General features: G+C 39.0%; 1 pseudogene; it reads right to left on the minus strand.

The window, feature by feature from the left end:
• Positions 1 to 338: 338 nt before the first annotated feature.
• Positions 339 to 15,411, minus strand: part of LOC149238011 (uncharacterized) — a 44,163-nt pseudogene continuing 29,090 nt past the window's right edge.

A 15,411-nucleotide genomic window follows, 5' to 3' on the forward strand; every position in this document is an offset into this window, starting at 1 on the left:
TCCCATTCACAATAATAGAAAACAGCCATAAATTTAACAAGATAAATGGCATATACCTAAATCTAATATAACTTTGATATTTATTTCCAGATACTTCAATTAGATGCAGCTAAAGAATGAGTTCTTTTAAGGTTAAATTCATACATAGTAAAAGAAAAGCTAATGTACATAGAAATAATTGTTTTATTTAACATCACTATTGAAATTTCAAAGGAACGAAAAATGTGTCTCAATATAACATACTTGCTAATTGAATTAATTTTGAACTCATGTTGCAGTGGGGCACTCTAAAAGAAGTTGCAAGGTTAGAAATAGTGAAAAAAAAAAAACAATTGCGATTAGAAATGGTTTGACCAATATTTCCTTGTTCCAAAAACAATTTTTCCTTCTTCAAGCATGATCCCGATGCAATGAAAAGAGGTTAGAATGTGCCATGCTATTTGACCTGCTCATTTTTTTCATATGGAGTGCACTACTAGTCAGGTCATGTTGTGGTGATGAGCATCCATCAAAAGATGACATAGAAATTAATGATTTCTATTGTTAGAGAGAAGAATCAAAATATGACATAGAACTGAATGACTTCTTTTGTTGGAGAGGAGAATGATGGGGTTAATTCTTAGCTGGACAGGAAAAATTTGCAGGAACCCTAAAATCAACAAGAAAAATAAGGGTTTTGCCTTAAAGAAAATGGGAAAAGAAGCAAAGAAACATGGATTAAGTGTTGTATCAAGAAGACAGGTAAACTAAACTAATTAAACATGGTATTAATATTACAGAGCTTAATCAATACCTTCCATTACGATTTTCCATAAATATTTCCAAGGATGCTTTGCATGCTAGTGGTAGTGCTGGCATAAAACAAATATCAAATAAGATAACAATAAATGAATGAAATTCTATTAATATCTATGTATACATATTCTCATTCATTGTCCACTTAACACCTACTGCCGAAAGGCAGGCCAACCTATTATTATATCTACATTAGTCCCCATATATTGTAACCCCCCATCATGGTTATAACAAATTATGACACCATGAGCTAAGTCTAATATCCTAGGAATATAGAGCTAAGTAATTAGTCTTCTGTATCGTCGTTACCTATTGGTACGACAACATTGGGTGTTGATTTCAGGACAAATTTTTTTTTTTTTCACATTCTTGTTGGTTGCTACTAGCCTCATTTTTTTGATTTGATTCTAATTCACCATTACTTGATGATACTCCAATAGACTGGCCAAGTTCAGAACATAATTGGGTCTTTTGGGGATGAACTTGTGGAATATGCATAAGGGGCTTATGAGGTGGACCATGTGGAGTCATTGAAGTCAGTGCATTTAGCCGGACAGAGAAAATATTAGGTGTGGTTGGTGTTGGCATTATGATACAAGTGTTGTCCTTGGTGGCAACTCACTCACAAGTCAGTTCAGTTTTGATGAAAGGCAATCCACGGTGTAACAGGTCCATTCAAATGTAACAGGGCATTGGTACAGAAAAACAGGAAGATGGAACTAAAGTATACTAATCATAATGAGGAAGTTGAAGGTAAAGGATGGTGAAAAGTAGTTCAAGTTGTATACTCAGGTCCACTTAGCCAAAATAGCATATACACGCTGGTTCACAAAACAAAAAGATCGTATACATATACATGCACTTTCAAAAGAAGAAAAACGTGTATATGTTGGAAAATCAAGGAAATTCAAGAGGAGACAATACCAGGGGTCAATACCATGGTATTAGCCCATAATATTGAGCGGAATAATGACTATTTGATCTTGTCCAAGAATACCACAGGTCTAAAGTGGTTTTGGTCCGAAGTATTGAGAAAGGCCTAAAACTATATAAGGAGGAGAAGATCATGAGGCTAGAGTGTGCAAGTGAAAAGGGTTTCTAAGGAATACTTATATTTGAAGTATATTTTATGTTGCGGGAGCTATGTTTGTGATTTGATCTGAAATTTTTTTTGCACCTTGAATTCAATGTTGGATGAGGATCATGAGACCTAAAATGAATTATCATTGAATGGTCTGATATTGGTTGGGCCAGATTTGATTGTGTACACCTGTTTTATTCTTTAAATGTCATGATATGAGTTTATCTGAAGTCTGCAATAGAAGCGAAGTTATGAGTTAATATTTGAATATCTATACACTGGTTTGTCTTGGTAAAAGTGCGTGTACATGCAAGTTATACTCTTCCAAGTAGCGTATACAAAATGAAAGCCTATTATTCAAGATATGATTGATATATCTGATCAGTTATGGTGTTTTATTATTGTCTGTCGATGAAGTCTTCTTAGATCTGAATGTAAAACTGAATGCATAAGGAGTTTGATGTTTGATTGATTGATTGTATAAGTGAGAAGGGTGATCTTTGCTACTACCTGTGTAAAGCTATATAGATTGATAGTAGATGTTCAGTATATTGCTGGTTGGTATAGACTTGATTCAAAAGTTTTTAAGTTTCAGTAGTTTTGAAGGTATATGCAGGTTTCATTGTAGGAAGTAGCGTATACACAAAGGTTGGGTTCAGTAAAGTAGCGTATACATTCTAATGCATTATTTTTGAGGTTGAAACTGGTTCTGAATGATAATGTAGGTTTTTGGGTTCAACACAGTGTTCTGGTGACAGTGATCTCATTGTTCATATTAACTGATTATTAATGGATGCAGTTTGAAAGTTCTGATGGGTCCAACATGAAAATTTGATGAAATGAGGCCTTCATGTGTATTGTTGTGTACCAGGAGCATCCAATGTGAAAATTTATGAAATGTGGTCCCCGAAGGAAAAGAGAAGGTCATAGCCTTTTGTAGGCCGGTGCCTACGTACTACTAAACACATTGGCTAGTACAAGAGCTAGGGGGTTGTAGCTACCTTCCAGTAGAAATTGGAAAATGAGAGAATGTTGTAGCCTTCTACAGGTGGGTTCCTGCATACTAGTATGAGTCTGCACCAGTACAAGATTATAAACTGATTTTCTTATTATTAAAAGAAGACAGAGACGATAGAAATGGGTGGTTTTCACCCACATTGGGTTTCCACCTTAAATCTTGGCGTTCATGTGTGTTGCTTATGTGTCATGGTTTATTATGTTTTTACTGCATTGTTTAAAAGTTATTGATGCACTGGTTAAGGATCAATGCATGATAAATTAACTATATCACATGTTCTCTGGGTATATGTTGGTTTCACTAATCACACTAGCATGTACACACTAGTTCACTTCACAGAAGTAGCATATATAAATATGTTTTGGAAATGAGAAATATTGATCTGATAATACTGATTCATCCCCCCTTTCAGTATTATTTCCAACAATTGGTATCAGAGCAGATCCTTCAGAAGAAGCTTGATCGCTTGAAGGAAGATCTTTCAAGATGAATAATCACGAAGGCATGGGATATACGAGACCACCAATATTCAATGGGAGCAACTTGGTATATTGGAAAATAAGAACCAGAGCCTATCTACAATCGCTTGGAGCCGATGTTTGGAAAATTGTGGAAGGAGGATATCAATTTCCAGAAGAAATACCTACAAACTCTGCAAGTAAGAAGTTATACAAAACCAATGCCAAAGCTATCAATACATTATTGGGAAGTCTATCAGAATCAAAATTTGTCAAAGTCATGCAGCTCAAGGTAGCCAAAGAGATATGGGACAAAATCATTCAGAGCTATGAAGGAGACTCTCAGGTAAAACGTAATAAACTTCAAACTCTTAGAATTCAATATGAAACTCTTTAGATTCATAGTGATGAGAGTGTTTCTAGTTACTTTTTACGTATAGATGAGATTGTTAACTGTATGAATAATCTGGGTAAAGAGATAAAAGAAGCTACTTTAGTTGAGAAATTTTTAAGATCTTTGTCTTCCAAATATGAGTCAAAAGTGTTTGCTATAGAAGAAAAACATGATCTTCAAACTATTATTGTGACTCAACTCCATGGAATCCTAACTTCCTTTGAAATGAGGAAATGAGGTCCATCAAATATAAGAGAAGCTGGCTTTAAAGCTTCAACAAAGGGAAAAGAAAAGGAAGAGCACAATGAACCCGGATACATTTCAGAAGAAGAAGATGAGGTAAATTTTGCCAAAAAGCTTCAATGGGTTTCCAGAAGATTTAGAGGTAAGTTACCATTCAAATGATTTGCTTGTGGTAGAGTTTTCCATTATGCTTCCAAATTTCCTCATAAAGATAAATATGGAAAGGGAAAGGAATATGCAAAAGGAAATAGAAAACAGGTTGTCAATAAAAGGAGTTACTATACGCATGAAGATAGTGATGGTTTATCCAATAGTGATGAAGATGAGAATGAACAAGATTATAGACTACTCATGGCTTATGAAAATTATGATTTTTTGGATTCCTTAGAAGAGGAAGATTTTCTTGAAGAAATCACAAATCTAAAAATCTGCTTAGAAGAAAAGAATATGATGATAGATATGTTGACACACCAAGTCACTGAAAGAGAAAAACACAATGAAAATCTAGAATGTGAAATCATGGGTCTAAGAAAAAAACATGAGAAGACAAAATCTCTTAATCTTAGATTTGCTAAAGGATCTGAAACTTTAAATGAAATCATCAAAGTTCAGCATTCTCTTTTGATAAAGACAGGTCTTGGATATACTGAAGAATCATCTCAATCACAAAAGTCATCAACCTCCACCAGAAGCTATCTTGATGTAGAAAATACCAGTGAATAGTATGTTAATCATCAACAAAGACCTAAAATTATCCATCAAGTAAATCATACTCAATTTACTCCAATGATGAATATTAGTAGAAGCTTCAACAAATAGGTAAACAATGCCAAAAGCTTCTATGATCGCAAAAATTTCTTCAATGGGAAATGATTTACATGTCATAACTTTGGGCATAAGGTTACTCAATGTGTTGTTTACAAAACCATCATGACTAGAGAAGCACAAAATCAAAGGAGTGTAACAGGAATCAAGAAAAGTTCTTATAATAACTTTTCTCCTCTTGAAAATGAAATAAAATGTTTGATTTGTAACAACTTTGTTCATGAAGAATTTGAATGCAGGAGCAAATTTCAACCAACACTTCAAAAGGAGAAAACATCATTAAATTCCAATATATTGAGAAAGAAGGAATCTTAATCAAAAAGATGTGGCACAGCTTTGTATGCACAAGGACAAGAAAATCAGTGGTACATCGACAGCTGATGCTCCAAACACATGACAGGTGATAAAGAGAAACTTCATTCATATAATGATTTAGAAAAGGAAAAGAATGTCTCATTTGGAAATGACACTCCAGTAGTCATTAAAGGTAAAGGTTATGTTTTCTTGAAAGAAAAGGTTAAAGCTGGAAATGTCATGTATGTAGATGTTTTAAAACATAACTTTTTGAGTGTCAGTCAAATGTGTGATCAACGAAATGAAGTTTTGTTTCGATCAAATAGATGTGTGGTTCGTGAGCTTGATACAGGAAATATCGTGATCAAAGGTACAAGAACTCCAAATAATTTATACATACTCAAAGGAGGAAAAAAACAATGTTATCTAAGCAAAATAGATGAAAACTGGCTATGGCATAGAGAAGATTAGGACATCTAAGCTTTTCTCAGATAAGAAAAGCATGCAGGCTCAAGGCAGCTCATGATCTTCCAGATATCAACATCCTAGAAAACACCATATGCAAACCATGTCAAGTCAGTAAGAAAACCAGAGTTCACTTTAGTGAAAAAGAAGGATCAGCAAGTAAGCCTCTTGACCTCATCCATACTGATTTATGTGGTCCAACAAGGAAAAAGTCACCTCATGGAGAAGAATACTTTATTTTATTTATTAATTATTTTTCCAGGATGTGTTGGATAGGTCTTCTAAAGCATAAAAATGAAGCATTTGAAAAGTTTAAAGCCTTCAAAGCTTTAGTTGAAAATGAATCAGATCAAAAAATCAAATGTCTCAAATCTGATCGAGGGGGAGAATTCATATCAGATGAATTATTTGACTTTTGTGAACAACATGGAATAAAAAGGCAATTCTCCATCGCAAGAACTCCTCAAAAAAATGGCGTGGTGGAAAGAATGAACAGAAATGTTCAACAAATGGCTCGAACTATGCTTGATGAATCTGGAACTCCTGCAATCTTCTGTGGTGAAGCTACATTTGCTACTGGGACTACTCTTAACAAAGAAAATGTTTAGGTAAATAGAAATCAAACTCAATATGAACTTTGGTATGGTAAGCCTCCTACTGTAAAAAAATTTAGAGTTTTTTGAAGCAAATGTTTCATCAAAAGGACCGATGAAAAAGTTGGTAAGTTTGAACCTAGAGTAGATGAAGGAATTCTTCTTGGTTATTCATCTAGAAGTAAAGGATACAAATGCTATAATAAGATACTTTGGAAAATTGTTGAAAGCATTGATGTTGTAATTGATGAAGCATGCAGAAATCTGGAACAAATGAAATCAATAGAGGAATATGACAATGAGGAATATGGGGAATGCTTTCCCACATCATATCAAAATGATATAGAAGAAGAAACCAATGAAGCACCAGAAGAAGATACAATAGATAGGGAACCATCCAGGTATGTTCAGAAGAATAATCCAGAATCTCAAATTTTAGGAGAAAAAGGGTCTAGAGTACAGACAAGAAGAACTCTTACAGGGACCTCAAATTATCTAGCATTACTATCCTCCACAGAACCTCAGAATGTAAATGAAGCCTACAAAGATGAATGTTGGGTCAATGCCATGGATGAAGAACTTGACCAAATTGAAAAGAACGATACTTGGGAGTTAGTTCCTAGACCTCATGATAAAAATGTTATAGGAACAAAATGGATTTCTAAGAACAAGCTGAATGAAAATGGAGAAGTTATTAGAAACAAGGCATGACTTGTTTGTAAAGGGTATGCTGAACAAGAAGGTATAGATTTTGAAGAAACTTTTGCACCTATTTCCAGAATTGAATCCATAAGGATGGTTCTTGCTCTTTCTAGTTTTTGAAAATTCAAAGTATATCAAATGGATGTAAAATCAACCTTCCTTAATGGAGAGTTAGAAGAATAAGTTTATATTGAACAACCAGAAGGATTCATTCTTGGGAATGATGCAAAACTTGTATGCAAGCTTAAAAATTATCTCTATGGTCTAGAATAGGCTCCAAGGGCTTGGTATTACCGCCTTGACAAATATCTACAACAACAAGGTTTCACAAAAGGTTTTGCAGATAGCAATTTATACACAAAGATTGAAAATGATAAACTTCTAATTATTGTTGTTTATGTTGATGATATAATTTTTGGTAGCAATGAAGAATCCATGAGTCATAATTTTGCTTTAGTAATGTAGAAAGAATTTGGAATGTCCTTACTTGGTGAACTTACTTATTTTCTCGGTCTACAAGTACAACAAACAAAAGATGGTATCTTTCTTTCACAAATCAAATATCTCAAGTAGATCTTGAAGAAGTACATAATGGAAGACTGTAAACCAGTATGTACTCCAATGGTAACAGGATGCAGTCCCAGTTCTAACAATGAATCACCAACAATGAACCAACCAACTTACAGATCTATGATTGGAATTTTTGTTTCTCTAACAGGTACCATACCTGATATCATGCATGCAGTAGGAATTGTTGGAAGGTTCCAAGAAAATCCAAAGGAATCACATCTTCAAGCGGTAAAAATAATTTTAAAATGTGTTGGGTTGTTGGGGTCTGACCCAGGTTTAGAGTTAATTAGCCAAAAAAATCCCAGTATTACTGGCCCTTTCAGCAACAGTCGGTGGAGGGTGGACTGAGGTCTCACTCGCAGTAGTATGGGAGGGTGCTAGAACCAAGTTTCTACACCCTCGAGATGTTTGATGAGTTCAACTAGTCCGTGGTTTGTCCCTGTGCACAGGTTGCTTTGCGCACTTTCCCGTTCCTCATGGCCTGATATACTGCCTTCGTGCATCCCTACCTAGGCGTTGAGCATCATGATCTATGTTATTACCCAAGACCTTGCTTATATACCAATGTTAGTTAATTATATTCGCCTACTTGAGTGATTTAAGTTATACTTAACCACATAAAAAATTCATACAAGTGCGTGTAGTAAATAAACAGTATAATTGAAAATTATGTCAATCATGCATTAAACCAAGAATAGATACACAAAATTATAGCAAAAATTCTCTTTATTGATTCTTTCCCCAATTACGGACTTGACTCACCCTACGCACTCAGTTGCAGGGCTCCGTGGACTCAACTGCGGACTACTAGGCCTTTGCACACTCAGCTGCAGAGCCTTCTCCTACTCTACGACCCAAATACACACTTTACTATGCAACTCAATCACTCAGACTTCTCTTGCTTCCTTCATTATTCCTTGGTTATCTTATACACTTAGAGCCTCACTCTATTTATACAATCCCATATTCCGCGAACCATGGGTGGGTCTATCCAGCCGACATTACATTACAAAACTAGGGTGGACAACCCTGTGACTTTATTATGACTTTGTGCACCGCGCTCGCAATTCATGAAGCTTTACAACAAGATTCGGTCAAAACATGGGCTTTAAGCCCCAAAACACGCCTTGGGGGGATTCCATGCCCAAAAATCCCCCAACACAAACATTGTGACTCACTCTCAAGTCACTCTATCAATGCGATGATCTTTGCATGGAGTCCCTCCAACTATTCTCGAACTGCGCAGAGGTTAGCAATGCATTAAGATGTTGCTTGATGGATTTGCTGCATTCATTGTTCTAAGACCTCTGTGTCCGAACTACTTCTCTGTGTTTGTGCCAGCATCCCCTGCATTTGGTTATAGTCCTGCGCCTTTGTCCGGATCCTTGGAGTGTGAAGACTGTGCTTTTGCCAGCTAGTCAGATAGCCTACCCCCCTTGTAGGGCTTTAAGCGGCTACCATTCACTTTGCCTAGGAAAGGTTCTCCATTTAGTTTGACTAGTTATACTATGCCTCCATCTGTGACCTCTTTAGAAACGTATGGTCCCAGCCAATGCATTCCGAACTTTCCCAAGAATTTTTCAAACTTACTGTCATACAGCAGCACTAAGTCATTTACCTTGAAGGTGCGCAACTTAATATGGCGATCATGCCAGGAATTTCACACTGCTTTTGTACCTACTAATGAAAACTAGCCAGGAACCATTCCTCCTCGAGTTATTCCAACTACGCGAGCCTTTCTTCCAGAGCTTCGTTGTCCATCATACCTATGAGCGTTGCTACGCACAGACTAGGTATAATATACTTCATTGACATGACAGTTTCCACGCCATAAACTAACCGAAATGGTGTTTGTCTCGTCAATTTCTTGCACGTTGTCCTGTAAGCCCATAGTACTGCAGGTATGTGCAAGTCCTAATCATTTCACTGCTCATTTTACACTTTGGTTAGCGCAGTCTCCAGTATTTTGTTGAATGCTTCTACTATCCCATTGGCTTGTGGGTGATACAATGTGCTTTTCTGATGATACACATGGAACTCTTTTGTTACCACGCTGATGGTTTCATTCAGGAAATGTGAACTGCAATCACTCATTAAGATTTTTGGACAACCAAATCGAGTCAACACATGTTCAAGCAAAAAATTTGTAGCTGTAGTGGCCGTGTAGTCTTTGACTGGCTGCGCTTCTGCCCAATGAGTCAGGTACTGCATCGCGGTGATGATGAATCATGCACACGCTTTTCCCTGAAGTTTGATAGATCCTACAAAGTCGATTGCCTACTTTTCGAAGGGCTGCATCGTCATTTGTGGATTCAAAGGTATCTCATCCCTCCATGATGGTTTACCTGTCCTTTGACATATATCATAGGCCTTACAGTGTGCTTTTGAATCCTGATGAAGAGTTGGTGACCACAGCCCTGCGCAGAGAATATTTTGCATGGTTTCTCGTCCTGCATAGTGTCCTCCTGCAACACCCCCATTTTCTTCTATGAGGATTTGACTCCGTTAAAATTTAGGTATGTATCTTCACAGTATCTCATCATTTCCCATTTTGTATAGGTGTCTTGTGATGACAGAAAAATCAGCTGTGCGCAGCACCAGTTCCTTCTTCTGCTAGACGGAGTATTCCTTCGGTGCGGTCCCAGTTGTCATAAAGTGGATTATATCTTCAAAGTGCCCATCCGCGATGTGTACAACAAAGAGCTATGCATTAAGTAATCCTTCCTCCAAACTGGTAGGTTCCTTGCCCGTCTTAATACACGACAGGTGATCCAGTCCTCGGTTCAGGCATCCAGGCTTTACCAGGACTTCAAAGTCATATTCTTGGAACAATAAGAGCCACCTGCATATGCGCCCCCCCAACATAGGTTTATTGACCAAGTATTTCAATGAAGAATGGTCTGTATTCATCTTGAAATGTCCTCCTAGCAAATAATGTCAGTATTTTTGGAGCACGTACACCATAGAAAACCCCTCGAACTTGGTGGTGGAATAGTTCTTTTCCGCTTTGGACAACTTGTGACTTACAAACGCGATAGAATGATCCAAGCCCTCTCAACCCTCTTGTGTGAGCACTGCGCCCAACACTATGCATGACACATCAACATGGACATGAAATTCCACATCCCATTTTGAGAAGAGCAAGCTTGGAGCGGAGGCCAATTTCTCTTTTAGTACATACATACTCTTCATGCAATCATCATTCCAACAGAACGTGACATCATTTTTCAATAGTTTCTCCATTGGCGGGGTGATCTGGGCATAGCTTTTAATGAACTTCCTGTAGTACCCCATATGTCCCAAGGTAGTGCGCAACTGTTTAACGCTTTGCGGTACTTCCAAATTTAGAATTATGGCAATCTTCGCAGGGTTTACCATTAATCCCTGTTTGCATACCACATGTCCTAACAAGTTCCCAAAGGGAACGAGGAACGTACAATTTTTAAGGTTCAACGCAATTTGGTGTCGTCGGCAAGTATCCAGCATCAAGTGTAAGATCACTACATGGTGCTTGACCAATCCAAATACAGTGCAATCATCCAAGTAGACCTCCATAAATTTGTGGATATACTCTTTGAATGCTGCAACAACTATGAGCGAAAATATGGCCGGTGCATTCTTTAACCCAAACGACATAATGGTGTATTGAAAGCAACCCCACTCAGTCATGAAGGTAGTCTTGCTCCTATCTTCTAACACGATTTTGATCTGGTGGTACCCTGAGAACCCATTAGTAAAGGAATATGCTTCTTGCCCACCGACATTTTCCAATACTTCGTCTGTGAACAGAGTCGGGAATGGGTCGTGCACATAGGAGTCATTCAATTTCCTAAGGTCCACGCATATTCTTATCTCACCCTTCTTCTTCTTCTCTTGTACTACCATAGTGCTTACCCAATCAGATTCTTCCACTGGCTCAATGATTCCCACGGTGAGCATTTTTTCTAGTTCTACACAAACCTTTTCCTTGTACTTCGGATTCAAGCAGTAATGCCTGTGCTTAATTGGCTTCGCGTTGGGTTTGAGGGTGATCTTCATCATCGCTAAATCACCAACGATTCCCTTTAAGTCCATGATCTTGGCTGGGAATAAGTCTTGGTACTCGCAGAGTAACTCAGTGACCTTATCCATCATGGCATCATCCCAGTAGTCATTGAGCATTGCATACTTTGGTTCAGCCTCCATATCAATGTTTACCTACTTTGTTTTTACCAACACGGTAATGTCAAGGTCTCCAACTAGTGGCCCTTGAACCTCACAATATCCTTCAGTTTCTAGAATGTTAACTTTGCATGGATCTTCATTGTCTTCCTCAATGTTTACATTGTAACACTCCAACACATAGCTCAGCTGGGTCTCACATTCAAGCTGAAGCACTTCCATTGGCTCCTGGGGTATTTTAAAGATAGTTGCTTTTACTGCTTGCAACGCATCATCAACAATATCTCACCATCAATCCTCAAATGTGAAGGTTAAAAGGAATCCTTTGCGCAAGATATCCCATTCATTTGTGCCATGGTGGAGCTCCATTTCTATATACCAATTCATGGGTATAATATTCAGGGTATGATAGAACATGTGCACCCACTCAGGTTGGGCTCTTCCCCATAGACCTTGGTCCACTTCACGAGGTGTGCTCGTGGGTCATCTCATCCATCATACTTGCCTTTTAACCTCATCTGAGGCTTCCCAAATTGTAGGTGCATCATCCTTCTACATTTGTGCCAGTCCTCAAAACTTTGCTGGTGCGTACCCCACCACCTTGTGGGCGTAGCACGCAGTACCCATTTAAAAGCGTTGAAACACTATTGTTCTGGCACTTCTTTTTCAAATTTGTTTAGGAACTCCTTGACTTCACCTAATCCATCATATGTAGGCAAATCCCTTACCTCTCTTGCTACGCAGTGCAGCGACCTTGTCATCATGTTACAGTTGAGCGTGGTTACCTCGTGTAACCGGTTCTGCCATCGTTCTATTTCTTCATCACAATCTGATGTGCAGGAGCTTTCACGCTCCCAAGATATTCAACTATCCACAGTGGGATTTACCTAGTCTTGTTCCCGTGCGATTATCTTGTAGATGCAGTCCAAATTGTCATCGTTGTCGTTGTCGCGCACTAGTTCTGTGTAGTGCGATCCTTCTGTCGGGTCTAAAGGTACCACTACACGCAGTGAATTTTTCTCAAAAATCATCTTGCGCTTCTTTAGATTTATCACTCCATTCATGTCAGTGGCCCAATCTATTCCTAGTAGCACGAGATAGGGATTACTGTCATCAACAATCTCTATCACTTCGAAATCTGCTAGCGCACTCACACCTTCGATATCTACTGTGATTCCCTAAAATATTCCCATAGGTAGTATCTTTTGTTGGTTCGCCATTTTCAGTTGGATAGGAGACCATTGCAGTGCAGACCTTCCCATGTGCTTCCATGTCTGCTTTGGCAGGACGTTCGCATCCGATCCTAGATGCAAAATCACTTGATCCATTTCATATTCCCCAATCCGCGCGAACAATCTCATCTCCCTTCTTGTTTGCGTCGTGTACTTCCCGAACTTCCAGACTATGCATGGTTCTCCTAGCGTAGTCCCGACACATCTAGTGATGAGTTCTTGCAGCCCCTTCACAACTTTTCTATCGCGCAGCAGCTTCATGCATGTCTCCAAGAATGTAGTGAGCATCAATGGGTCCATTTCTGGCTCCAGTCTATCTTTACTACCTAAAGTGGAGGCATCTGCGAAACTCCTCTTAGCTTCCATGAATGTCTCCTTAGCGCACTCCAATTAAAATTTTGGTTCCTTTGTTGGAGCCTTGCGAACCCAAGTACTCTCTCCTGACTGCCTACCTTTGTCATCCCCTCACGTGATAGCACTCCAGAGCATGATATTTACATTCGGGTCTTCCTTGCGCACCTCAAACCTCATCATTTCCAGGTTCTAAGTCGGGGGAGGTTGGAGTGCTCCTTTATCATGTAAACTTGCTATCAGTGTGGGATAGTCCTCTGTCTCATGATCAAACTGCGTACAATATAAGCATGATGGTATCGTTGGATTTGTACAATCAGGGCATAATTCCCCTATCCTCCGCAATTATAACATATCAACCATCCTCGACCTCTTCCCGGTCCCATTCAACCTTGACCTCGTCTATGCCCCTGAAATCCAGTGCCTACCATTCCTGCATTTTGATATAGGGGTTGTGTTTTGGCCTGAACTCTGTAGGTAGTTGTCCGATCCAGCATCATTTCATAACTTCTATAGGTGCGCTCAACATGGCCTATTGACTTGTAGAAATTACAGAACATCTGTTGGGAATTCTGCATATAATTCTCTAATAGATGGTAGTTATCTACAGTGTACTTCCCTCCTATCTGACAAATCGTGCACCACAATGCAGGTGTCGGGCTTGGTCCTACTTATGCCTCTAGTCTCATTGGCATTGGTCCTCCTCCCGTGAGGTAATTTGCAAACACCGGGCAATGGTCCTTGTCGTGTCCCTGGCCCTTGCACTTTACGCACCATACCTCGTTATGCACTTCTAGACGAGCCATCGTGGCTTGTTTCAAAATTTGCATCTCAAGGCATAAGTTCTTCAACTGCGTGTGAATCTGTTGGGCTCCTAGGATAGGATCTTGTATCGGAGTCTCGTGCAATCTCATCACGACCTCCAAAGCTTCAGCTTAAGCTGTTATCCTCTATTGTGACAATGCATTCCATAGATGCAGGGTTAACAAGGCTACAAACCATTCACAGTGTTGCCCATCTGTTAAAGTCATGTTCGCTTCACGAATTGTGCACTTCAGTCTTTGATCCAACTCCCATGGGGTTTTGCTTGGTGTCATTGTGATTTCCTTGAATCTAATGATTGACTATGCCTCCTATTTTGGCCAACTGAATTCTTTGTTTAGTGCAGTATAGATATCCACTATCCCCGCATTCAGATTGTCATTGGAATGCTTAATGTACCAATTCAGCGCGCGATCCTTCAAAGCGCTGGCCAACATTACCTTCTTTATATTGTTGTCCATGACACCCTGTGCTTCCCATACCGCTTTTACCACGAACCAAAATTGGTCTGGATCTTCATTCCCTACTCCCTTGAACACTGGTAGCTTTATCGCGTTGGCCATACTGCTTCGTGGTGGTGGCGGAGGTGGTATGGGCAAAGTTGGGGGTGAAGATGGTGAAACTGGTGGTGGTCTGGGTGGGGGTGGTATGCATGGAATTCTCTGCTTTATTAGATTGATCACACTTATTGGTGAAACCTTCATGAGCTCTTCTTCGCCTCCTCAAGGAGGTGATATCAAGGGGCTAGTTTCTAGTTCTATGCTACCTTCATTTCTGTAGATCTTCCCACTCCGGATAGCCCCAAACATCAATTTATTCGCATAACCCGCTTTACACACAGTAGCAATTTAATCCAAGTGTTCAAAGATTTAACATAATTACCTTGTGATCCCTTGAAGAAGTGTCATTCTGCCTTGCTATAGCTGACTAAAGTATTTATCGTGAATTCAGTGATGAACCCTCCTATGATCCGATCCATCCAGTGATCGATAGTGCGCGTGATCTTATCTTTCGATGCTTCTAGTTTGCGCACCAATTCTAGAGTCCACACAATAGGTTTGTCAAGTTTACACCTTCCTTGGCCATCTTCTAGCTTTGCAATCCACTTGTACAACTCAGTAGGGAAGGATGCAAAGAAAATTTCATGGATTTCCATATATAAGAAGCAATCCAACCACTCTTCCTTCTTTAGTCACGGATTCCTATTTTCCTGCACCACGAACTCGTGAATCTTTCTGTCCAACCACTCTTCAATTCATTTCTTGGTCGGATTCCAATGGTATGACATTAGACATCGCTATGCAGATCCCAGTCCCGGCAACGGAACCATTTGTTGGCTTGTTGGGGCCTGACCCAAGTTTAGAGATAATTAGCCAAACAAATCCCAGTACTACTAGCCCTTTTAGC

Source organism: Pinus tabuliformis, chromosome 8 (genome assembly GCF_031772625.1).
Source record: "Pinus tabuliformis cultivar Carrire ecotype Pingquan chromosome 8, CPIR1, whole genome shotgun sequence".
In the NCBI taxonomy this organism is placed as follows: domain Eukaryota; kingdom Viridiplantae; phylum Streptophyta; class Pinopsida; order Pinales; family Pinaceae; genus Pinus; species Pinus tabuliformis.